At 47.7% G+C, this 25,688-nt stretch overlaps 2 long non-coding RNA genes and 1 pseudogene across 2 annotated transcripts; 1 reads left to right on the forward strand and 2 right to left on the reverse strand.

The window, feature by feature from the left end:
- Positions 1-4,359: 4,359 nt before the first annotated feature.
- Positions 4,360-5,898, reverse strand: LOC148147159 (uncharacterized). Its single transcript, XR_015760070.1, has 3 exons — positions 5,803-5,898; positions 4,519-4,571; positions 4,360-4,409 (listed from the first exon to the last, which is right to left on the reverse strand). It is a non-coding gene; the product is annotated as an uncharacterized LOC148147159 (long non-coding RNA).
- A 2,244-nt stretch (positions 5,899-8,142) lies between these two features.
- Positions 8,143-9,037, reverse strand: LOC148147160 (cyclic AMP-responsive element-binding protein 1 pseudogene; annotated as a pseudogene).
- A 2,609-nt stretch (positions 9,038-11,646) lies between these two features.
- On the forward strand, positions 11,647-19,204 carry LOC148147161 (uncharacterized). The gene is made up of 3 exons (XR_015760071.1): positions 11,647-11,782; positions 15,390-15,480; positions 18,750-19,204. It is a non-coding gene; the product is annotated as an uncharacterized LOC148147161 (long non-coding RNA).
- The last annotated feature ends 6,484 nt before the right edge of the window (positions 19,205-25,688 follow it).

The following is a 25,688-nucleotide window of genomic DNA, read 5'->3' on the forward strand; positions in this document are numbered from 1 at the left end:
GAGTACCTGGAGGAAACCCACGCAGACACGGGGAGAATGTGCAATCTCCACACAGTCAGTCACCTGAGACGGGAATTGAACCCGGGTCTCTGGTGCTGTGAGGCAACAGTGCTAACCACTGTGCCACCCCAATTCCTCCCCATATGTTCCCACATATGGGGAGTAATTGCTTCTGGTCACTCTTCAGGCTATAGAGGCTCGGAAAGAAATGAGTTGGCAAAAGTTTGTCCATCCAAATGATGTTGCTATGCTCATTGGTAAACTTGCAAGATCTATTGAAGAAACACGTGTTTCAGAGTGTATGCAATAAACCTGAACATTGTTATTTTTTCACAGAGCTTGGGACCCGACTGGAGCAGCAATGAAGCTCGTATTGTTTTTTTAAATTTCCGAGCTTGCCAAATTATTGTTGGTAAATGCAGGTGACTTTATCAAAGCACATTTCACACTCCCCAGCTAGGAATTTGGTCCCAATTCTGTCAGTCCATCCATTCCTATGGATCACAGGTATTTTAGATGTGAGCATTCCATTTAACTATTTGAATTGAATATTTCAATGGTTAAATCCTCTTGCATTCTTAATTTCAAATTACTCAATGTGATTTTTTTGTCCCCCCTGAATTTGCCAAGCACTGGGCAGTTCTGGAATATTCGAAATATTTACAATAAATGCATTCACACTATTGAAGGCAACCTGGCAGATTTGAATACCATTCAGGTAGTCAACAACAATACATAAGTAACTTTATGAATTGCTTACTGTACACCAACAACACAAACCAAGTATCAGTGAAACCACAGACTGTTTCCCAAGGATTCCCAAATCTAAACAGTGCATTCCAGATGTGCTCACAATCACCATCTGGGAGCAGTCTCCAAAAGTGCTCCCAGAATTTAGAAAGTGCATTCACTGCCCTCCAAAGCTCAATCTGCTGTCACAGGCTTCACTCTTATTGTATACAATGGTAGTTATTGTCCAGTTCTTTAACGTGACAAATGATTTTACAAAAAATTTATAAAATACTTTAAATCCTGAAGAAATGTGATGTCAGCCCTTTGTAGAAGTGAAAGAAAGTGTGATGTTTGTTTGACCTTTGGCTCTATGTATCAGACTGAACTGAAACTTTAGCAAGATATGGGATGTTTCCCACACACTTTGTTTAAAAAAAGCAAAGATTTTGCTCTGAGATTTAAATGTTCAATCAGGTTTAATAAAAATCTTTCCAAAAATTGAGAGTTTGACTTCAGCTCCTGTAAAGAGACACGCTCTTTGCCTTCAATTTTGTGACATGTGATCATTCTTCGGTAAAGGTGGCTGTGTGCAACACTGCAGGATGTTGTGCTGAAGTGCCTCCAGCACTTTGTTTCTGGTGAGCTTTATTACTGGTGTAACTCGGCTAATTTTGAAATGGAATATTACTTTGAGTTAAATCTTGTTTTTAAACTGAGGCGTGCTTGTGTAACTCAAGTGTGGAAACTATGCTCATGTTTGCAATGAACCTTTCACTTTTGCAGATTAGTATTTTTCCGATCTGTTTTGTAAATAAAGTTGAATATCGAAAGCACAGTGATGGAGAACTGCAGGCCCAGCAGCATCTCTGAGGGGAATTAAACATTGTAAGTTCCAAGTCCAATGACCTTTTGTCCATTCAGACAAAAACTTGAAATGTAACAATTTTTTTCTCTTCACCAATGCCCTCAGAACTGCTGAGTTTCTCCAGCACTTTGTTTCTGGGTTTAGATCACCAGCACCTGCAGTTTATTGTTTAGATCCTATGATTTGACTTGTGGAGCGAGAGGCAGCAACTGTGATCAACGAGGATAAAACTCCCCAACCACAGAAAACAAACTGGTTCTTTATACTTTTCAAAACACTACTGTAAATAAGAAATGCAATTAAGCTGAATGCAAGATGGTATACCACCGGCCTTGTCTCAAACCTGCTACTCATCTTTGAGAACTCATCTGTCAGAATTGTATTTGCTCGCTTCCTTTGAGATCATGGTCCACAAATGTCCCAGTTCCAATTCCTGGGCCGGGCCCGGTTACCACATTGCTGTGGGGTGGGGAGCTTTATGTCAGCCTGAAGTTTTTGTTAATAACAACATTGCAGGTTGAAGTTGACGGTTTTGACGAATATTGCGTCGTTAAACTTGGAGGCAATCCTTCCGAATGTATTGACTAACTGGACTGAGCCTGTTTACATGCAGCCCTGTTAGTAGTGCTGTAATATTCTAAGTTAAGAATCACACAACACCGGTTATAGTCCATCAGGTTTAATTGGAAGCAAACTAGCTTTCGGAGCACCGCTCCTTCATCAGGTGAGTGTGGAGGGCACAATTCTAAGGCACAGCATTTATAGCAAAAATTTATAGTGTGACGTAACTGAAATTGTCTATTGAAAAATACCTTGGTTGTATGTTGAGTCTTTCATCTGTTTGAATACCATGATAGTTTCACTTCTTTCATGTATAAATCACAAAACCTTTCTTTCAAAAGTTGCATTCCTGACAGTGGCCCATCAAATCACTCATTGTATTAGTCACTGCACAGTCTCAACAAAGGAATGAAACTGGATGGACCACATTACATCTACCAATGCACTGGAAAATACAACAACACAATCAGCCCTCTTGACCCTACAACCTCTGTCTCACTGTGGGCCAACAGCAGTACCAGAACTGTACCCCAGCCCAATTTTGTAATCTAATGGCCTGGTATATCCCCCACTCAACCATTAACATCAAGCCAGGGGAATCAACACTCCTTCAATGGAGAGTTCCGCAGGGCATGCCAGGAGCAATACCAGACATACCTGAAAATGTGGCGCCAACCTGGTGAAGGTACAGTGCAAGCAACACCAAATAGAACTATGTGATCCAACAACCAGTGGATCAGATCTGAGCTCTGCAATTTTGTCACACCTAGTCAGGAATGGTGATGGGCAATTAAACAACTCACTGCAGGAAGCATCACAGATATCCCCACCCTTAATGATGGAGGGGCCTCACACATTCATACAACAGATAAGACAACAGCATTTTCAGCCAGCAGTGCCAAGTGGATGAGGCTTCTCCATTTGTCCATGACATCACAGATGTGAATCGAATTGGTTGAAAACCCATTTCAAATCAGATCAAGAAATGGACAAGTAGTGTAAAGGCTATGGGCCCTGCTAGCATTGTGGCAATATATACTGATAGCTGTGCTCCAGAGCTTGCTGAAAATGTGTTGCTGGAAAAGCGCAGGCAGGTCAGGCAGCATCCAAGGGGCAGAAGAATTGACGTTTCGGGCATGAGCCTTTCTTCAGGAATGAGTTTCTGAATGCTGCCTGACCTGCTGCGTTTTTCCAGCTACACATTTTCAGCTCTGATCTCCAGCATCTGCAGTCCTCACTTTCTTCTCCAGAACTTGCTGCCCACCAAGACAAAAAGTGCTCCAGCACTGGCATCTACCGATATTGGGAAATGTTTCCCAGTGTTGTTCAACACAAAACCTCCATCAGTCCACACTCGCTCAGCAGTGAAGTGATAGACGTTGTCATCGATAGTGCTGTCAAGCACATGCTCACAATAACCTGCTCAGTGACGCCCAGTTTGGGTTCTTGCAGGGCCAATCAGCTTCCGAGCTTGTTACAGACTTGATTCACAAACTGACAAACAGCTGAAGGTAACAGCCCGTCCCACTCCAAGACCACTATTTCGACTTCAGTGATATCATCTGACCTCACCACAGTCTCAGCTAATTTAATGAAATTCTCATTCATTCATTTTATGAACTCTAGATTTCATTATCTAAACCAACTCCTGGCCAGCATCCCACAATCACCCTCCCTATAATCTCCAGAATATTGAAAACTCTACTGCCCAAGTGTTCACTTGTACCAGAACTTGCTGATCCATCAAAAGGCTCCCATTTATAAGCAACAGCAATTTACTTTCACACCCTTGACTTCATTCCTGGCTGTAATCATTCCTATCTCCATGCACCAGACACACTTTCACATCTCAATAACTCATTTCAGTTTAGACTCCCAATGATATGTTTATTTTTGAGTTCAGCTGTGTGACTGTTTCTACAGATTCCAAGGCAACACGGTCTGGAATTCCCACCCTCTAAGATCTGCTTTCTTCCTTTAAGTCATTCCTGAAAAATTGCTTATTTCGCAAAGGTTTGGTCACCGGACATAATATTCTCCATCTGTAGCCTTATGAATATTTTGTGAAATTAAAAATGTGTTGATTTATACAGATATCTTCTACTCTTCACTATCTCTGAGTGCATAATCTGTAATGTCTCCTACCCAACCACGTTGTGGGAGCACCTTCACCATACAACTGCAGCAGTACAAGGAAGTCAAACATCACCTTCTCAACAGGCAACAGAGCTTTGGCCTTGATCACTGGTATCTGTGGAAGGAGAAATACACATCATGTTTCAGGGAGTGCAATATGATTTATGGGGGAATGAAAATGGTGCAGAATTAGACTGTCAGAAATGGAAGGAAAATCCACTCACTTATTGGAAAAAAAAGAACTCTTGACCGTCAAAGATATTGTGGAAAAAATAACCTGATAATAGCGTATATGGTCAGGAGCCAGGCAGCAGTGGACAATTCATTTACAAAGAGGACTGTGAACGTAATAGTAAAATACTACACAGAGCAAAAATACACACGAGAGACTGAGAAAGCTAGATAACAAACAAGTGGACATCAAGGAGCCCAGAGATGAATCAGAGCAATGTTCACTTTTATGATCCCACAGTCAGATGTCTAGCACAGAAATAGACTTTTTGGTCCAACCCATCTTTGCCAACCAGATATTCTAACCTAATGTATTCCCATTTTCCAGCACTTGGCCAACATCCCTCTGAACCCTTCCTATTCAAATGCCTTTGAAATGTTACAATTTTAGTTGCCCTTTAGGCTCCTTTTGAATTTCCCACCCCATCCTAAACCTATATCCTCTAGTTCTGGGGTCTACCAACCCTTGTCTACTTACGCTATCAATGTCCCTCACGATTTTTATAAGCCTCTATAACATCACACCTCAGCCTATGACACTGCAGGGAAAATGGCCCCAGCCTATTATGCCTCTCCCCGCAACTCATATCCTCCAACACTGGCAACATCCTTGAAAATCTATTCTCAAACCTTTCAAGTTTCAGTGCCTCCTTCTGATGGGAGGGAGACCAGAACTACACATAATATTCCAAAAGTGACCTAACCAATGACCTGTCCAGCTCCTTTACCCAATGCTCTGACCAATAAGGGGAAGCATACCAAATGCCTTCTTCACTGTCGTATCTACCTGCAACTCTACTTTCAAGGAAATATGAATCTACATTCCAAGGTCTCTTTGTTCACAAGATTTTCCAAGATCTTACAATTCAGTGTGTGAGTCCTGCTCTGATTTGCTTTTCTAAAATGCAGCACCTCACATTTACCTAAATTAAACCCTATCTGCCACTCCCCAGCCCATTGTTCCATTCGATCAATATCCCATTGTACTTTGAGATACCCTTTATCACTGTCCACAATACCTCCAATTTTGGTGTCACCTGCAAACTTACTAACTGGACCGCCTCTATTCACATCCAAATCATTTAAATGAATGAAAAAACAAATCCAGAAAAAAAAATCCATTTCTCTGGGTGTGAATATGCTCTGTGCAAATCCTGCCCTGTGACTCCCTACCAGAGAGGGCTGCACATGCGTCCCGCTGAACTTTGCCCCCAACAAAGCTGGCGGCTGCACGGGTCCAGTGAATCGTTGCCCCGAATAAAGATGGTGGTGCTTACTCGAATCAATCGCTGGATGAGGCATTTTCCCGTTTACTGCAAAAACGGGACTGAGTTTCAAATTTGTATTTTCGATGTGCACCAAATGTCTGTAAACCCTCTCAACCCATACCGACATCATTTCCCTCCCGCCTCCTGCTGTTTATTTCTATCTTTACCAACAGCTCTCCATCCACACATCCCGAACAGACCGCGAGGATGATCAAGTGGTCTAGTCTAGTCCCGCCCCTCATTCACCCTGATTGGTCGGAGGACCAACTGTGCGCCAGGTCCTCCAGCTCTGTCCCTGCCTTTCCATTGGTCCGCCGCTGACATCAATCACCCGGGGCGCATTGTTGGCTGGAGCATGCGGATTGCTTCGTGGCTTTTGTTGCTGTTCATGAGTTACAAAAATGACAACAGCATCTCAAAACCCCCTGATGAAGAAGCAGCAAACCTAGTGCTTCCAAATAATCCTGTTGACCAATAGCCTGGTGTTCTGTGAATTTTACTTTTGTCCATCCCAATCCAACACCAACACCTCCAAGTCACGAATGAGGGGGGGATGTATAACCTAAGATCTAGGAACAGTAGAAGGCCGTCCTGCCCTTCGAGCCTGCTCTGTCATTCAATAAGATCATGGCTGATCATTTCGTGGACACAGAACCATTTACCCACGTTCTCGCCGTGTTCATTAATTAATTACATTTTTAAAAATCTAACCTAGTTTTAAAAACGTTTTCTGAACGAGCACCAACTACTTCCCTGGGCAGTGAATTCCATAGAGGTCAAGGAGTTCCTTGTCAATTCAGTCTTAAATTTGCTGCCTCTAGTCTTGCGGTGATGCCCTCTTGTCCTAGCTTCACCTGCCAATGGAAACAGCTCTCTACTTCTATTTTATCCATTCCATTCATTATTTTATATGTTTTCATTCTTCTGAATTCCAATGAATATAATCCCAATCTACTCAATCTCTGTTAAGCCGAACCTGTCAACTCTGGAATCAACCTAGTTAACCTCCTCTGCACCCCCTCTAGTGCCAGTACATCCTTTCTCAAGTAAGGAGACAAAAACTACATGCAGTACGCCAACACCCAAATACAGCTGAAACAAAACCTCTGCTTTTAAACACAATCCCTTCAGCAATGAAGGACAAAATTCCATTTGCTTTCTGAACTGATTATTGTATCTGGTGACCAACCTTCATGTAGAAGGATGCTTAGGTCACTCTGCAGAGCAAATAATGCAACTTTTTAACATTCAAGTGATTTTTTTAAATGTTACTACAACCAAAGAGTATAAACTTTATATTTACAAACATTCTATTTCATTTTACAGACCATTACCCACTCACTCCATGTATCTATGTTCCTCTGCAAAGTTTCACAGTCCTCCGCTCACTTTGTTCCGCTAATCATCTTAGTGTCACATGCAAACGTTGACACCCTACATGTGGTTCCAACTCCAAATCATCTGTATCAGTTGTAAATAATTGCAATCACAACACCGATCCCTGAGGCACACTAATTGTCAATGATTGCCAGCCAGAATAATGCTCATTTATCCCCACACTTTGCTTCCTATTAGTCAACCAATCTTCTATCCATGCTAATACTCTGCCAGTAACGCCATGCACCCTTATATTATGCAACAGCCTCTTGCACAGCACCTTGTTGATGGTCTTTTGGCAATCCAGGTACACCGCATCCACTGGGTCCCCGTTGTCTACCTTGCTTGAAAAGTCTTCATAGAATTCAAAAAGATTGGTCAAGCATGACCTGCCCCTCATGCTGTGTCTGTACAATGGGACAATTTCTATCGAGATTCTCTATTATTTCTTCCTTGATAATAGACCCAAGCATCTTTTCCACTACAGAGAATAAAGTAACTGGTACATAATTCCCCACTTTTTGTCTACCTCCTTTTAAAAACATTGGTGTCACTTTTGCTGTTTTGCAGTCTGCTGGGACTGCCACAGGCTCCAGTGAATTTTGGAAAATTACTGCCAGTGAATTTGCTATTTTTCCTAGCATCTCTTTTAGTACCCTGGAATGCATTCCATCAAGGTGAGGAGACTATTCTATCGTTAGCTCAATTACCTCAAAACAGTCTAAAGCTAGCTGTTCTGTAATAATGATAGTTTCCAAATCCTCACCTACCTTTGTCTCTTTGCTAGTTACTGGAAAGATATTAGTATCCTCCACTGTGATATCCCATAACTAAATGCTTCTTCTCATTTTCCAAAGGACCAACATTTACTTTAGCCATTCTTTTCTCGTTATATATATTTATATAAACTTTTCCTTTCTGTCTTTGTAATCTGTGCTAGTTTATTTTTCTCATGTTCTATATTACTTTTCTTTATAGCTCCTGTGGCTTTCGGTTGACCTTTAACATTTTCCCAGTTCTACTTTCATGCTGTTTTTGGCCACTTTGTCCGACTTCTCTTTCAATTTGATTTTCCAGAACAGCAACCCAATTCTCCAAGCATTTCACATACTATGTCTTCTTGCGATGGTACTCTCGAGCTGCTTCCCTGTTTCTCATGAGGCGGACCTCACGTTGACGAGTGGTTTCTTCAGCATTCTGGGGCTGGCTTTGCAGGACTGGTGAAGATGACATAACCATTCCCTGGTCAGCAGTGGAGTTAGGAGTTCTACAGATCTGATAGGTTTGGACATCTCCAGCAGCACCTTGAACAAGCATTTGGCTGCCTGGCACAAAGATTTGCGGTCCATCAGGGCTCTGTGCATACTGTATAATGGCTGCTCCAACCTTGGCTGTCGCTGTATTGGTCATTGTTCATGTGTGGAGTCCTTGCATTTAATCTGTACCATTGTTGGCCAGCTGAATTGCTTCCCCCTGTGTCATAGCAATGTATTGTCCACTGCTAATCTGATAGATGGGTGTCTGCATCATCGTTGTAGTAATGGTTGAGACAGTCTCTTCTTCTGATTTCTCCTCATCGATTTCTTGGCACACTGGGGGGATCAGAAGAATGTTCATTCAGGATTTTCCTGTATGAAGGCCGTCTCGATAGAATTTCTCTACGTTTCTGAGAGTCAGTTGTGCTATCCACAGATTCCTGGGAGTCTTCATTTTAAAGTATAGTAGAAATCTGAGAAGTCTGAACTTGAGGGGACTGCGTGACTGAGGACTGAGCTGCTTGGATAACGACTTGGACTTGAACAGTCTGCCCATTCGGCAATTGCACTAAAGTTACTGCTGGACTTGTTGTTGATTGGATCCCAGGCATGGTTACCTGCATGGTCACATGATATATTAATGATCTGGATGAAGGGATGGGGGCATTCCAACGAAGTTTGCTGATGATACGAAGTTAGGTGGACAGGCAAGTAGTACTAAGGAAGTGGGGAGGCTGCAGAAGGATCTAGACAGTTTGGGAGAGTGGTCCAGGAAATGGCTGATGGAATTCAACGTGAGCAAATGCGAGGTCTTGCACTTTGGAAAAATGAATACAAACATGGACTACTTTCTAAACGGTGAGAAAATTCATAAAGCCAAAGTACAAAGGGATCTGGGAGTGCTAGTCGAGGATTCTCTCAAGGTAAACATGCAGGTTGAATCCGTGATTAAGAAAGCGAATGCGATGTTGTCATTTATCTCAAGAGGGTTGGAATATAAAAACAGCGATGTGCTACTGGGACTTTAAAAAGCTCTGGTTAGGACCCATTTGGAGTACTGTGTCCAGTTGTGATCCTCACACCTCAGGAAGGGCATACTGGCACGAGAGCGTGTCCAGCGGAGATTCACATGGATGATCCCTGGAATGGTAGGTCTAACATATGAGGAATAGCTGAGGATCCTGGGATTGTATTCATTGGAGTTTAGAAGGTTAAGGGAGATCTAATAGAAACTTACAAGATAATACATGGCTTGGAAAGGGTGGACACTCGGAAATTGTTTCCGTTAGGTGAGGAGACTAGGACCGGTGGGCACTGCCTTAGAATTAGAGGGGATAAATTCAGAACAGAAATGCGGAAACATTTCTTCAGCCAGAGCGTGGGGCCTGTGGAATTCATTGCCATGGAGTGCAGTGGAGGCTGGGACGCTAAATGTCTTCAAGGCAGAGATTGATAAATTCTTGATGTCACAAGGAATTAAGAGCTACGGGGAGAATGTGGGTAAGTGAAGTTGAAATGCCCATCAGCCATAATTAAATGGCGGAGTTGACTTGATGGGCCGAATGGCCTTACTTCCACTCCTATGTCTTATGGTCTTATGGTCTAATTTGATCACTTTCCTCAGATACCCATTGCTGAGTATGCCTTTTCATACAGTCCTTCCATTTCACTGGAATAGACCTTTGTAAAATGTCTTTGAAACTCTTTCACTGCTCATCAACTTCCCAACATAAAATTTTTGTTTCCAGTCTACTTTATCCAGATTCTCTCTTATTCCCTTGTCCCTTAATGTTTCTGTTGCTTAGCTGCTGAGTCGCGCCACAATCAACACTGCAATTGGGAGGAAGGGGCGGAACTGGAGGACAGAGCAGCGTCCGGTCCTCCAAACAGAGTGAGTGAGGAGCGGGACCAATACATTCTCGGGAGTGAACGCTTCAGCATTGGTCAGAAAGTAAACTGTTTTGCAGGATTGATCATTCTCACGACATAGTGGAGTATTATCCCCTCTCATAAAACAATGTGAGGTTTTAAAGAAATCGTTAAGATGTAAATCTGACAACATAGTTAAGATGTAAATCTGACAATGTACATATTTCCAATCGATTTACACAACTCGAGTAACAAACTTATTTTCAAATTCCCAGAATGATTGGAAATTTACATACCTGGCCGGTATGATTAAGTTGGATGGAAAAATCTATTTGGATATGAACCATCTCAATGACTGTAACTCGACAGAGCAATTGCTAATGTCTAATATTTCTCCCGTGATTCTATGCAGTTATGAATATTCTCTATAAACTCACTGATAATCTTCGATGCATGCGCAGTTTGGTTTCTATGAAGGGCATGCGCAGTGTCACATTAACCAGGACACGGCGAGACAAAGAGCAGCTTTCTCCGGGTGTGGCTACGCTCGGCTTCAGAGAGTGGCGTGTGGGAGACTCACTGGGAGAAAGGAGCGGAGAGAATTCACAAGACGCGGATATCGGTGAAAAAACCCGAAAAAGACTCTCCAGGCCCTGATAAGGAGGTGGTGGTCTCTGTCGGGAAAGCGGCCCAGGGTGACGGCCGCCATTTGTTTGAGGGAAGAGGGAGTGCGGGCCTCACAGCCGCCATCTTGAGAAGGTCAATGTGCAGGTGGGCGGGGCTATTGGGGTCGAGGACAATTGGAGGAAAGACCCACCTTAGATTACTTCACTAAAGACATGAATGCACCCGGTGGATTTTTCTTAACATCAGCAATTGTTTAATACTCACTCACAGGTTTTTAGTTACATCTTTTTTGAAGCATTTCATTCACATTCAATCATTTGCAATGGTGGGATTTGAACCTGTGTCCAGAGCACACTTGCTGAGTTTCTGGATAAATTGTTCCACAATAATGCCAATAGGCCATCACTTCGCCTGCTCACAAGTTGCGCATCCCAGTGCAACAAGAATCAAAACCCTTTCTTCCTGCACAATTGTTTGATCTTGCACTCTGGTGATATTACTTAGTAACTCTCCATGTGGTATCCCTCACTGTGTGGGTCGAATTGTTGCCTCTGTCAGTGTCCCTCGCTCTTGCAGCTACTCCAGATCCTGAGCAAACAGAATTCTCCACTCCAGATAGACGATGGAGACTGGGGTGTTCCAGATTTCTGTCGGACTCAGTGCCATTTGACATGTGTAGCCATCACTGCATCATTCTAATTTCCAATTCTGTTTATCTGTCTGTAGGTACTCAGGAAGGTCCTGACCTAATAGACTTCCCAGCTGCTGGGTGTCTAATCCATCCCTCATTGAAGATGGTTTGTCAGCCAGAGAGACACAGGGCAGGGAGATCTGGAGCCTTCAATAAATCCTGCAGTGAGGTAAGATCACTCACAGTGCAGAGAGCAATGAGAGGGCTCCAAACATCAGTTAACAAGACATGACATAGCTATAGTGCTGGAAGAGGAGCACAATACAGACACACCCCAGGTTCGGTCACCGCCTTTACTGCAAGTTTTGTTGTACTAAGACAACATCGGGAGTGTCACAGTTATCAATCCAAGCCTGTGCTGTCTTAGTGAGCATCAGTACAAAAGAGGGGAAAGCAGGCCTTCCACGAGAGGGTGGGAATGCTGTCTGGGAATGTTCCATTCTGTGTTCCCTCTCCCACACTGTATCTATGGCTTGTCATGTGGATCAGTCATTCTAATGCTAAAAACAGTTCCTATCTCTGTACTTTCCTCCCCTCTCACCAATCACTTCATACGTTTGAACCTGCTCCAGTCCAGACGACCATCCATATCTCTGTAACTTACTTCAGTCTCAACAACATGCCTTGTCACGAGAGTCCACTCCCCCAATAACGCAAGACTTAGGGTCTGTTTCTGTGCTGCATGACTCTCTGGCCGAAGTCACCAATGCTGGCCAGGTTTCCTGAACTGAATGAGTTGCATTTCCCTGCGTTTGGCCCATGGCCCTTCAAACTTTCTCCCCTCCATGTTCCTGCCCAAATGTCTTTTCCATGTTGTAATTGTTCTTGTTTCTCCCATGTGCCACTGGCAGTCCATTCTGTATATGAACCGTCCTCTGTGGAAAATGTTGCCCCTCAGCTCCCTAAGTAAATCTTTGCTCTCGGTCACTCCTCAGGCCTTACCCATTCTGCTGTGGGACACAAACCCTCCCCGGTACAGACTTCCCTCGGACATTTGTGGGTGGCATGGTGGCACAGTGGTTAGCACAGCTGCCTCACAGCGACAGAGACCCGGGTTCAATTCCCGCCTCAGGCGACTGACGGTGTGGAGTTTGCACGTTCTCCCCGTGTCTGTGTGGGTTTCCTGCGGGTGCTCCGGTTTCCTCCCACAGTCCAAAGATGTGCAGGTCAGGTGAATTGGCCATGCTAAATTGCCCGTAGTGTTAGGTAAGGGGTAAATGTAGGGGTATGGGTGGGTTGCGCTTCGGCGGGTCGGTGTGGACTTGTTGGGCCGAAGGGCCTGTTTCCACACTGTAATGTAATCTAATCTAATTACCCATCCTGCTGTGGGACACAATCCCTCACCGGTACAGATGGCCCTCGGGCCTTACCCATTCTGCTGTGGGACACAACACCTCCCTGGTACAGACTCCCCTTAGGCTTTACCCATCCTGCTGTGGGACTGAACTCCTCCCCGGGAAAGTCTAATCTTGAGCCTTGCCCACCCTGCTGTTGGACACAACCCCACTTGGGTACAGTTTTCCCTCTGGCCTTACCCATTCTGCTGTGCAACACATTCCATCCCCAGTACAGACTGTCCTCAGGCCTTTCGCATCTTGCTGTGGGACCGAACTCCTCCCTGGTACAGTCTACCCTTGAGGCTTACCCATCCTAATTTGGGACGCATACCCTCTCCAGTACAGATTACTCTCTGGCCTTAACCGTCTTGCTGTGGGATACAACCCCTCTGAGGAACAGACTCCCCTCGAGCCTTACCCATCCTGCTGTGAGACACAACCTCTCCCTGGTGCAGACTCTCCTCGGGCCTTAACCGTCTGGCTATGGGACACAACCCCTCCCCAGTACAGTCTACCCTTGAGCCTTACCTGTCCTGCTTTGGGTCGCATACCTTCCCTGGTACAGAGTACCCTCGGGCCTCACCCTTCCTGCCGTGGGACACAACCGCTCCCCAGTATAGACTCTTGACTGGCCTTAACCATCCTGCTGTGGGACACAACCCCTCCCCAGTTCAGACTCCCCTCGAGCCTTATCCATCCTGCTGTGGGACACAACCCCTCCCCAGTTCAGACTCCCCTCGAGCCTTATCCATCCTGCTGTGGAACACAACCCCTTCCCGGGACAGACTCCCCTCGGGCCTTCCCCATCCTGCTGTGGAACACAACCCCTCCCCAGGTCAGACTCCCCTCGAGCCTTCCCCATCCAGCTGTGGGACACAACCCCTCCCCAGTTCAGACTCCCCTCGAGCCTTCCCCATCCTGCTGTGGAACACAACCCCTCCCCAGGTCAGACTCCCCTCGAGCCTTCCCCATCCTGCTGTGGGACACAACCCCTCCCCAGTTCAGACTCCCCTCGAGCCTTATCCATCCTGCTGTGGAACACAACCCCTTCCCGGGACAGACTCCCCTCGGGCCTTCCCCATCCTGCTGTGGAACACAACCCCTCCCCAGGTCAGACTCCCCTCGAGCCTTCCCCATCCAGCTGTGGGACACAACCCCTCCCCAGTTCAGACTCCCCTCGAGCCTTCCCCATCCAGCTGTGGGACACAACCCCTCCCCAGTTCAGACTCCCCTCGAACCTTCCCCATCCAGCTCTGGGACACAACCCCTCCCCAGTTCAGACTCCCCTCGGGCCTTACCCATCCTGCTGTGGGACACAACCCCTCCCCGGTACAGACTCCCCTCGGGCCTTACCCATCCTGCTGTGGGACACAACCCCTGCCCGGTACAGACTCCCCTCGAGCCTTCCCCATCCAGCTGTGGGACACAACCCCTCCCCAGTTCAGACTCCCCTCGAGCCTTCCCCATCCTGCTGTGGAACACAACCCCTCCCCAGTTCAGACTCCCCTTGGGCCTTACCCATCCTGCTGTGGGACACAACCCCTCCCCAGTTCAGACTCCCCTCGGGCCTTACCCATCCAGCTGTGGGACACAACCCCTCCCCGGTACAGACTCCCCTCGGGCCTTACCCATCCAGCTGTGGGACACAACCCCTCCCCAGTTCAGACTCCCCTCGGGCCTTACCCATCCTGCTGTGGGACACAACCCCTCCCCAGTTCAGACTCCCCTCGGGCCTTACCCATCCTGCTGTGGGACACAACCCCTCCCCAGTACAGATCCCCTCGGGCCTTACCCATCCTGCTGTGGGTCACAACCCCTCCCCGGTACAGACTCCCCTCGAGCCTTCCCCATCCAGCTGTGGGACACAACCCCTCCCCAGTACAGATCCCCTCGGGCCTTACCCATCCTGCTGTGGGACACAACCCCTCCCCAGTTCAGACTCCCCTCGAGCCTTATCCATCCTGCTGTGGGACACAACCCCTCCCCAGTTCAGACTCCCCTCGGGCCTTACCCATCCTGCTGTGGGACAGGTTGATAATTATATTGAATAGTATCCCTCCAGTGTGGAAACAGGCCCTTAGTCCAGCAAGTCCACACTGACCCACGATAGATACCCTGCTCAAAATAGCTTCAAAATACATAGAAACAGTGATCACTGAATTGGGTAAAAACTCCACAGTTACATTGGGCAGTTTAAAAGTCTCGCTGTATTGTTGATATGTTCCTTTTCTTCAAACAGGTAACATTTTTATTAAAGCAGCAGATGTTCATTGTGAGAGTGTCTCTGTTAAACTAGAATCTGTTCTGTTCTCTGTGTAACAGGCTGTTGTTGTGTGCGATGGACTGTCACTAACAGTGTAATTGACCTGTGAGTCCTTGATCAGGTTTCCTTTGTCTGTAAATCTAATAATCAGTGAACTATGCATCTGCTCTTCTTAGCGAAAACAAAGAATCATTTCTCAACGAAAAAATGGCACATCACAAAGCTATTTCATGGATTTCTGGCACACACCACCTACCAATGTATCTGGTAAGTCTGTTTCCTGAATAATTCTGAACTCTATCTGTAACTCTGAAAGTATCTGTATTGCTTGTCAGTTGATTGAGAATTCAGCCTCTTTGTTCTGAGCTGTTGTGATGCAGGCGGTGGCTTCATTCTGTCTCTGCCAAGTTTGTTTTCTCCTTCTGCTGTGATTCTGGGAGATTCCTTTCTGCAGGTGAGAATATTCAGTGACTGAACATTGAATGATTTTGACTCTAACAGAGCAGTGGCCTTGTTTTCAGCTCATTATTCACTTTCCATTTCCTGGTTGTGTTGAATGTTACAGAAACAGACTCTGAGCAATGTTTCCATTCACTTGTATTAGATTCATTGACAGCCACGTGGTCAGTCAGTTTCAGGCCGATGGATCAGTTTCTCTGTCCTATTAGATGGTGGCCACTTGCACAGTTTCCGATGGTTCACCTCAGTGTCAGGCCGTCAGCTGCTGAAACCCTCCATCCAGCATTTGTTCTCTCTCACCATGACTACTCCAATACAGTCCCAGCTCGTTTCCCACATTCTACCTCCGTATACTCACGATCGCCTCAGGTTCTACTGTCAGTATCCTTACAGCAAGTCACGTAAGTCATCCACCTCCATTTCACGCTGCTCTACATTACATTCAGTCCAAATATAATTTCAGAATTCCATTCATTGCGTTTAAAAACACCCATGATCTTGTCCTGTCCAAGCATCCAGGTTCCATCAGGTAGGTGGGTGTCCGCGTGGTTGGGTTGGAGCAAGAGCAGGAAACTGAGGATCGTACAGGGGACAAAGATGGGGTTGGATGCGGGATGTTTAAGGAGAGAGAGCTGGTGTATTGTTGGGGATAGCTTCTCAGGGGAGTAGCACAGCGGTAGCCAGGTCTATAATACTCAATGGCCTGAGTTATCGGAAGAGGTTGGACAAGCTGGGACATTTTTCTTCAGAGGACAGGAGACATAAGGGAGATCTTATAGAAATGTATATGATCATGAGAGGCATGGATAGGGTGAATGCATTCAGTCTTTTTCCCAGGGTTGAAGAATTGAGGACTAGAGGGCATCAGTTTAACGTTAGAGGGGAAAGAATAAAAGGGAACGTTAGCAGCAACTTTTTTACACAGATGCTGATTCTCATACGGAATGAGCTGTCAGTGGAAGTGGCTGAGGCAGGTACATTAACAACATTTAAAAGGCATTTGGACAAATACATGGATAGGAAAGGATTAGAAGGAGATGGGGCATGGGCAGGGAAATGGGGTGACCATAGATGGACATTATGGTTGCCAGGGATCAGTCTGGCCCTTAGGGCCTCTCTCTGTGCTGTAGGACTCTATGACTCTATAACTGACTGTGCTGTAGACCAAGGTCGGGCAAAATCCAAGGGAGCGAAAATGGGAGGAGAAGCACTAGTTGGGGGCATAGACAGGTGTTACTGTGGCTGCGTCTGAGACTGTTGTATCCCTGGTGCCTGGGTCAAGGACATCTCTGAGCATTTGCTTGAAATTCTGAATTGGGAGAATGGGAGGCCAGAGGTCATTGCTACCAACGACACGAGTAGAAAGAGGGATGAGATCCTGAGGAGTAAGCACAGGAAGTAGGGAACGACTAAAAAGCAGAACCTTGAGGCTAGTAATCATTGCGTTACCACCAGTCCCATGTGCTTGTGAGACAAGGAATTGAAAGATAGCAGAGATGAATGCATGGCTGAAGAGCTGGTATAGGGGGAAGAGTTTCAGGATCTTGAATAATTGGGACCTGAACTAGAGGGGAACTGATATCCTCACTGGGAGGCTTGTTCCTGCTACAAGGGAAGGGTTTAACCTAGAATGGCAAGGTCCTGGGAATCACAGCAGCAGGGCAGCACATGGGGGGTAAGGAAGGTCGGAAGATGTATACGAGTCAATCAGAAAGGAAATACAGAGAAATGAACACCATTGTACGAATGGGCTGATTGTGTTAATTTCAACACAAGGCGCAACATAGTTAAGGTAGATGAGCACAGATCCGATATTGTGGCCATTCCAGAGATTTGGTTTGGAGAAGGATAGGACTGGCTGCTCAATATTCCAGGGTTTCATTGTTTCAGATGAGATGGAGAGGAGGGTAAAAGAGGTGGAGGAGTTGCATTACCAATCGGGTGAATGTTATGTCTGCACTCAGGACATATTGGAGGGGCTCGCCCACTGAGGCAATGTGGATAAGAAGGATGCAGTTAATGGGATTATGCTATAGGACCCTCAATCTGCCAACAATACCTCGAGGTACAAATATCTTGGCAGAATATCTCGGCAGAGGCAATAACAACAGAGTTCTCAAAGTGTCTTTAACTTCCCCACCATTTGCTGGCACTACTTTAGAGCAAGAGGCTGAGACGGTGCAGAGTTTATTAAGTGTATCCAAGAGGGTTTCTTGAAATAGTAGTGTAAAGGAGGGGTAGGGGCCATAGTGGACCTTATATTGCTGAATGAGCCTGGCCAGGTGACTGACCTTTCAGTGGGAGACCATTTTGGAAACAGTGATCACAACGTAAGTTTTTTTTCAGGCAGCTACGAATAAATGGGATGTTTCTAAATTGTGGGATTGCAAATGATGTCAGTATTAGGCAGGATCTGGGGAGTGTTAATTGGGAGGAGCTGTCATCAGACAATGCCATATTGGGCACGTGGGAGTTAGTTAAAGGCTTGCTGATTGGAGTTCACGACCAGCATGTTCCAGTAAGGAGGAGGGATAAGGCTGGTAATGTAAGGCCCCTTGGATAACAAGGGAGGCTGGGAATTTAGTCAAAAGGGGAAAAAACAAGCCTATGCAAGGTTTGGGAAGCTAGAATCGGGCATGGCATGTGATGAACGTAAAAAAACAAAAGCTGGAAGGAACCTGAACAGGGAATGAGCAGAGCAAGGAGGGGCATGCCCTTCGCAAGGAAGGTTAAAGAGCATCCCAAATCGTTCTGGAGATAATTAGCCACAAGAGGATGTGAACATGGATCGTTACAGCGCAGTACAGGCCTTTTGGCCCTCAATGTTGCACCGACCTTTGAAAATAATCTGATGCCTATCTAACCTACAACCTTCCAATATTACCCATATGTATGTCCAATGCCCATTTAAATGCCATTTGCGTCGGCAATTCTACTACTGTTGCAGGCAATTAAGTCACCTCTCGACCTTCTTCTTTCCAACTAAAACAGCCTCCATTCCCTCAGCCTTTCCTTGTAAGACCTTCCTTTCATACCAGGCAATATCCTAGTAAATCTACTCTGCACTCTTTCCACAGCTTCCACATAACTTGGAAAGAAGTCGGGCCAGTCAAGACTAAAGGAAGGAACTTGTGCTTGAAGTCAGTGGAAGTGGACGAGATCCTAAATAATTACTTTGCATCGGCATTCACCCAGGAAAAGAATATTGGGGATAATGAGATTTGTGTGGAGTATGCTAATGTGCTCGGGTATTTTTGAGGTCGAGAAAGAAGCATTAGATTTCTTGAACAGCATTAAAGTGGATTAATCCCGAGGATCCGACAGTAGCTACCCCAGGTTATTGAGAAAGGCAAGACAGGAGATTTTTGGGGTCTTGAACATGATTTTTGAGTCCTCACTTGCCACCGGAAAGGTCGCAGAGGACTGGTGAGTAGCTTATGGTGTTCCTCTCTTCAAGAAGGGAAATAGGGACAATCCAGGAAGTTATAGCCTGGTGAGTCTCGCCTCAGTGGTTGGGAAGCTTTGGACAGAATTTTTACAGATAGGATTTATGTGCATTTAGTAAAGAATGACCTAATTGGGGACAGTCAGCGCAGCGCCATGAGATGCACAAGGTTGCTGGTCAAAATGTTTTACCCAGAGTTGAAATATCTTTACTAGAGAATGTGCATTTAAGGTGAGAGGGGGAGAGCTCAAAGGAGATGTGAGGGGTAATATGTTTTCCACAGAGAGTGGTCGGAATCTGGAACATGTTGCCAGGGATGGTGGAGGAGGCAGAAATGAGAGGGTTGTTTAAGGGGTTTTTGGGTGAGCATGTGAATATACAAGGATATGGAACAAAGATAGGAAGAAAGGATGAGTTTAATTTGGTGTCACATTCAGCACAACATTCTGGGCTGAAGGGCCCGCTCCTGTGCTGTACTGTTCTTTGTCGTGTTTCTTTTGTTACAACATGACGGTGACCCCCCTCTGTTAGTTAAACCAAACACCCAGAAAAGTTCACCTCCCCACATAATCTGTTAAAGTCTGAGTGACAGAAAACTCACACATTCCACTATTTAAAGAAAATAGCATTAATCTATTTTTAACTCAAAGTGAATATTAAACAACTATTCATAAATCTAAGCTCTCCCTTTCTCTTCACTGCATATTATCTGCCTCCAGCTCTATAACTATACGTTATTTCAGTAAGACACTTATTAAAATTACATCAATTTAATATCGAACCCACACAGTGACTCGTGAATTTTGTGTCTTTCTGCTTCTGGCTGAGGATCTCCCTGGGTCGTCGTTGTCTTCTTTTACTCCGAGTATGTTTCATATGAAAAGGTACCCTTTGATTGAGAGACTTTCCTAATTTATTGGTGAGCAAGATGTTGACTCTCCCAGACAGCAGTTACTCTCTGACCAATTTTTAAAATGTCCACATTTTATACGCCCCCATCAGATCATCTCATTGGCTTGATGCTGGCAAAACAATAAATTCAAACTCAATTGGGTTTTAGAATCTTGGGGTATAATTTAAACTGATAGGTTAAATTTGAATTTTGTCAAAACAGCAACCAACATAGGTCTATATTTCACAGCCAAATGTAACATTTGTTTCTTTTCCCAGTACACTTTGGCTTGCTGGCTAGTCATATACAGTACACAGTTCAGAAGAGTGTTCTCTTCCTCTTAAAGATAGAGTACACACCTTCAACTTTATAACACTTTGAGCATTACCTTATCAGAAAGTTCATTTATTAAAGTGACAAGCAGTAGATTGTTTACATAACCTTTTTAGCTTAATATTTCAATTTCAACATAAAACAATAGCGTGTGTTTGTGAGAGGATCATGTTGCTGTGTGCAACAGACTGTCACTAATAAGATTATGCTCCCAATAATGCAGATTTCCTGTGTAAATTCTGCATGAATTGATTTAAACACCTGGAAAGGGATTTGGTTTTCCAATGTGATTTCCATCAATGCACTTATTGGAACCTCAGGCAGACAGATAGACCCGGATTGGTGCAAATTTGTTTTCCTCACTGAAGGAAGCACACGTTGCCATCAGAGTGTTTGTAACAGAGGGGCACCAACTTATTCCTGGTTCTGGAGATTGTTGAATAAGTGGGTGAGATTCAGATATCCTGTACTGCATGTGATAAGAGGTGTTTTCATTGAATTGGATATTATGACCAAAGAGATTGGCAGGATTGATGTTGGCAGCTGTCTCTGCTGATAGGAATCTACGATGGGTCACAGTCTCAGGACTGGAGAGCAGCCTGAGTGACTGAGATAAGGAGAAATGACTTCACTCAAACACCTGGGAATCTGTGATCATTTCCACCTCAAGAATGGAATCACTGACTACATTCCAGAGAATAATTTGCAATGTTTGCAATACTAAGTGGATCAAAAGATGTTGCAGAAACTGGGTGAGTTCTGAAAAGTTAACGATGATGTTACTAAAATGAACACAAATGCTGTGGCTGCTGGAAATTTGAAACAGACCGGCAGCTAATGTAGAGAGAGACAAGCAGAGTTAATGTTTTGCATTTGATTAGATTAGATTACTTACAGTGTGGAAACAGGCCCTTCGGCCCAACAAGTCCACACCGACCCGTCGAAGCGCAAACCACCCAGACCCATTCTCCTACATCTAACACTACGGCCAATTCAGCATGGCCAATTCAGCTAACCTGCACATCTTTGTGACTGTGGAAAGAAACCCAAGCACCCAGAGGAAACCCATGCAGACACAGGGAGAATGGGTGGAGTTTGCACAGTCAGTCGCCTAAGGCGGCAAATGAACCCGGGTCTCTGGCGTTGTGAGGCAGCAGTTCTAACCACTGTGCCACGTGCTGCCTACAATCTTTTAATCAGAACAAAGAATGTTATTAAGCTGCAGTCAGGCTCCTGGGGCTAAATGGTATCGTTCTGTCTGTGTTGCTAAAGTTTTTTTGGGAGAAACAATCCCCTCATTTGCTTGGCTTGGCTGTGGCACTGTGATTGCGCTATTGAAACAGCAAGGACTCTTTCTGAGTCTCATTGATGTCTGGGTGTAAATTAGGGCCCATTGTTCATCGCTGACTCTGGAGGCAGTTCTGATACATGGGAATATTCAATTTAAAATGCTGATCTTGCAAAATAGCAAGGTTTTCTCCCAGACAGGGAATCAGACGTCCATTACTGATCTTCACTGACCATGACAGGATTCAAACCGAGAGATTTATTTTTGTGACTGACACAGTCAGATGTGGTATACAATAGCTCTCACAGTCCTGTCCTTCCACACACCCCGGCTTCTGGACTCTGAATCAGAGGATCTCGATGGAGAAACACTTCCAGCAGTTGGGACAATTCAGGAGATACCCAATATACACATTCTCCCTCAGGGGGAATCCCTGAAAAGTGGTCTGTCAGGTTCATAATGGATATTTCTTTAATATTTACTCAGTGAATTCCTAGAACAGAGAGATTAATTGGAGGCCCAGATTGTCAGCTTGAAGAGTAGTCACTGCTTTGGTGTAGGAAATGGAAGGGTATCATTTGGATTGTTCATTTCACCCATTTGTAGAGGGAGCTATTGCTTTCATTGTGAGTGGGAGCTTGATAGAAGCTGATTTAGCGTGATTGTGGGGATGTTGACACTAACTTTCAGGAACGGATTAATACACCAGAGGAATGTGTCAGTGTTTCCAGGGGGCTCCGAGAGGGGTGGGCGGAGGGGAATGTGTCAGTGTTTCCAGGGGGCTCCGAGGTGGGGGGTTGAGGAGGGGGAATGTGTCAGTGTGTACAGGGGACGCTGAGGGGCTGGGTGGGATGTATCTCAATTTACAGGGGGCTCCTGTCTCCCCACCCACCCCCAACCGCGTCCAACGCTGCTCCCATCAACCACGTCTGACACCGTCCCCCCAACCCCGTCCCCCACAACGCCGCCCTCCCAACCCCGTACCCCAATCCCGTGCAACGCCGTTCCCCCCCAACCACGTTCCCCCATCCCTGTACCCGCCCAACACCGTGCAATGCCATCCCCGCCCAAACCCGTCCCCCAACACTGTGCAATGCTGTTCCCCCCAACCCCATTCCCCCAACTCTGTGCAACCCCGTTCCTCCAACTCCGTCCCCGTCCAACCCCATGCAATGACCCCCCAACCCCGTTCCCCCAACCCTGTGCAATGCCGTCCCCGCCCAAAACCATTCCCCCAACCCCATCCCCACCCAACCCCATCCCCCCAACCCCGTGCAACCCCATTACCCCCAACCCCGTTCCCCCCAACCCCGTGCAACGCCGTCCCCCCAACCCAGTGCAACGCCGTCCCCGCCCATACCTGTTCTCCCCAACCCCGTCCCCACCCAACCCCGTCCCCCAACACTGAGCAACCCTGTTCCCCCTCAGCCCCATCCCCACAACCCCGTGCAACGCCGTTCCCCCCAACCCAGTGCAACGCCGTTCCCCCCAATCTAGTGCAACGCTGTTCCCCCTAACCCGTGCATCGCCGTTCCCCCTAACTCATGCATCGCCGTTCCCCCAACCCAGTGCAACGCCGTTCCCCCTAACCCATGCATCGCCATTCACCCCCAACCCCGTGCAACCCCGTCCCCCCAACCTCGTGAAATGCCGTTCCCCCACAAACCCGTGCAATGCCGTTCCCCCCACCACAACCCCGTTCGCCCAATCCCATCCCCCCAACCCCGTGCAACGCCGTTCCCCCCAATGCCGTCCCCCCCAACCCTGTCCCCCAACCCCGTGCAACGCCGTTCCCCCAACCCTGTCCCCCCAACCCCGCGCAACCCCGTTCCCCCCAACCTTGTCCCCCCAACCCCGCGCAACCCCATTCCCCCCAACCCTGTCCGCCCAATACTGTCCAACCCCGTTCTCCCTCAACCCCGTCCCCCCAACCCCGTGAAACGCCGTTCCCCCCAGCACCGTGAAACGCTGTTCCCCCCCCAGCCCCGTGCAATGCCATTCCCCCTAACCCAGTGCAACGCCGTTCCCCAACCTCGTGAAACGCCATTCACCCCCAACCCCGTGCAACCCCATCCCCCAACCTCGTGAAACGCTGTTCCCCCACAAACCCGTGCAATGCCGTTCCCCCCACCACAACCCCGTTCGCCCAATCCCATCCCCCCAACCCCGTGCAACGCCGTTCCCCCCCAACCCTTTCCCCCAACCCCGTGCAACGCCGTTCCCCCCTAACCCTGTCCCCCAACCCCGTGCAACGCCGTTCCCCCCCAACCCTGTCCCCCAACCCCGTGCAACGCCGTTCCCCCAACCCTGTCCCACCAACCCTGCGCAACCCCGTTCCCCCCAACCCCGTCCCCCCAATACTGTGCAACCCCGTTCCCCGTCAACCCCGTCCCCCCAACCCCGTGAAACGCCGTTCCCCCCAGCACCGTGAAACGCTGTTCCCCCCCCAAACCCGTGCAATGCCGTTCCCCCTAACCCCGTGCAACGCCGTTCCCCCAACCCCGTGCAACGCCGTTCCCCCTAACCCAGTGCAACGCCGTTCCCCCAACCCCGTGCAACGCCGTTCACCCCCAACTCCGTGCAACCCGGCCCCCCCAACACCCCCCAATGCCGGTCCCCCCAACCCCATCCTCCCAACACTGTGCAACGCCGTCCCCCCAACCCTGTGCAATGCCATTCCCTCCACCACAACCCCGTTTCCCCAATCCCGTCCCCCCAACCCCGTTCAACGCCGTTCCCCCCAACCCCTTTCCCCCAACCCTGTCCCCCAACCCCGTACAACGCCGTTCCCCCCAACCCTGTCCCCCAACCCCGTACAATGCCGTTCCCCCCAACCCTGTCCCCCAACCCCGTACAACGCCATTCCCCCCAACCCTGTCCCCCAACCCCATACAACGCCGTTCCCCCCAACCCCGTCCCCCCAACCCCGTGCAACACTGTTTCCCCCCAACACCGTTCACCCCAACCCTGTGCAATGCCGCTCCCTTCAATCCTGTGCAACGCCGTTCCGCCCAACCCGTGCAGTGCCATACCCCCCAATGCTGGTCCCCCCAACCCCGACCCCCCAACCTCGTGCATCACCATTCCCTCCAACCACATCCCTCCAACCCTGTGTAAAACCCTCCCCACAACCTTGTGCAATGCCGTTCCTCCCAAGCCTGTCACCCAACATCGTGCAACGCCATTGCCTCAACACCGTGCAACACCGCCCCCACAACCCAGTGCGACGCCGTTCCCCCCAACCCCATACAACACTGTTTCCCCCCACCACATGCAACACTGTTCCCCCCAACGCCGTTCGCCCGCAACCCCGTGCAACGCAATTCCCCCCAAACCCATCCCACGCCGTTCCCCCATCCCCATCCCCCCAAAACCGTGTTACGCCGTTCCCCCTCAACCCCGTGCAACACCGTTTCCCCGAACCCCGTACAACGCCTTTCGCCCCCCCAATCTCGTGCAACGCCATACCCCCAATGCCGTTCCCCCCAAACCCGTGCAACGCCATTCCCCCAACCCGGTGCAACGCCGTTCTCCCAATGCCGTTCCCCAAACCCCGTGCAACCCCCTACCCCCCAATACCATTCCCCCAACTCCGACCCCCCAACCCCGTGCATCACCATTACACCAACCACATCCCCCAAACCTGTGCAACGCCGTCCCCACAACACCGTGCAACACCGTTCCACCCAACCCTGTGCAACACTGTCCCCGCATCCCCGTGCAACGTTGTTGCCCCAACCCTGTGCAATGCCGTGTCCCGCCACACAACCCCGTTCCCCTCAACCCCGTGCAACACCACCCCCACAACCCAGTGCAACGCCTTTTCCCCCAACTCTGTGCAACGCCGTTCACCCCAACCCCGTGCAATTCCGTCCCCCCAACCCCATGCAACGCCGTTCCCCCAATCCTGTGCAACGCTGTTTCTCCCCATACCCGTCCCACGCCATCCCCATCTCCATCCCCCCAACCCCGTGCAACGCCGTTCCCCCCCAACCCCGTGCAACACGGTTCCCCCCCAACACCGTGCAACACCGTTCCCCCCCTAATCCCGTGCAACA

Source organism: Chiloscyllium plagiosum, unplaced genomic scaffold (assembly GCF_037043375.1).
Source record: "Chiloscyllium plagiosum isolate Xiang-an unplaced genomic scaffold, Cpla_swu_hap1 HiC_scaffold_18, whole genome shotgun sequence".
NCBI lineage: Eukaryota > Metazoa > Chordata > Chondrichthyes > Orectolobiformes > Hemiscylliidae > Chiloscyllium > Chiloscyllium plagiosum.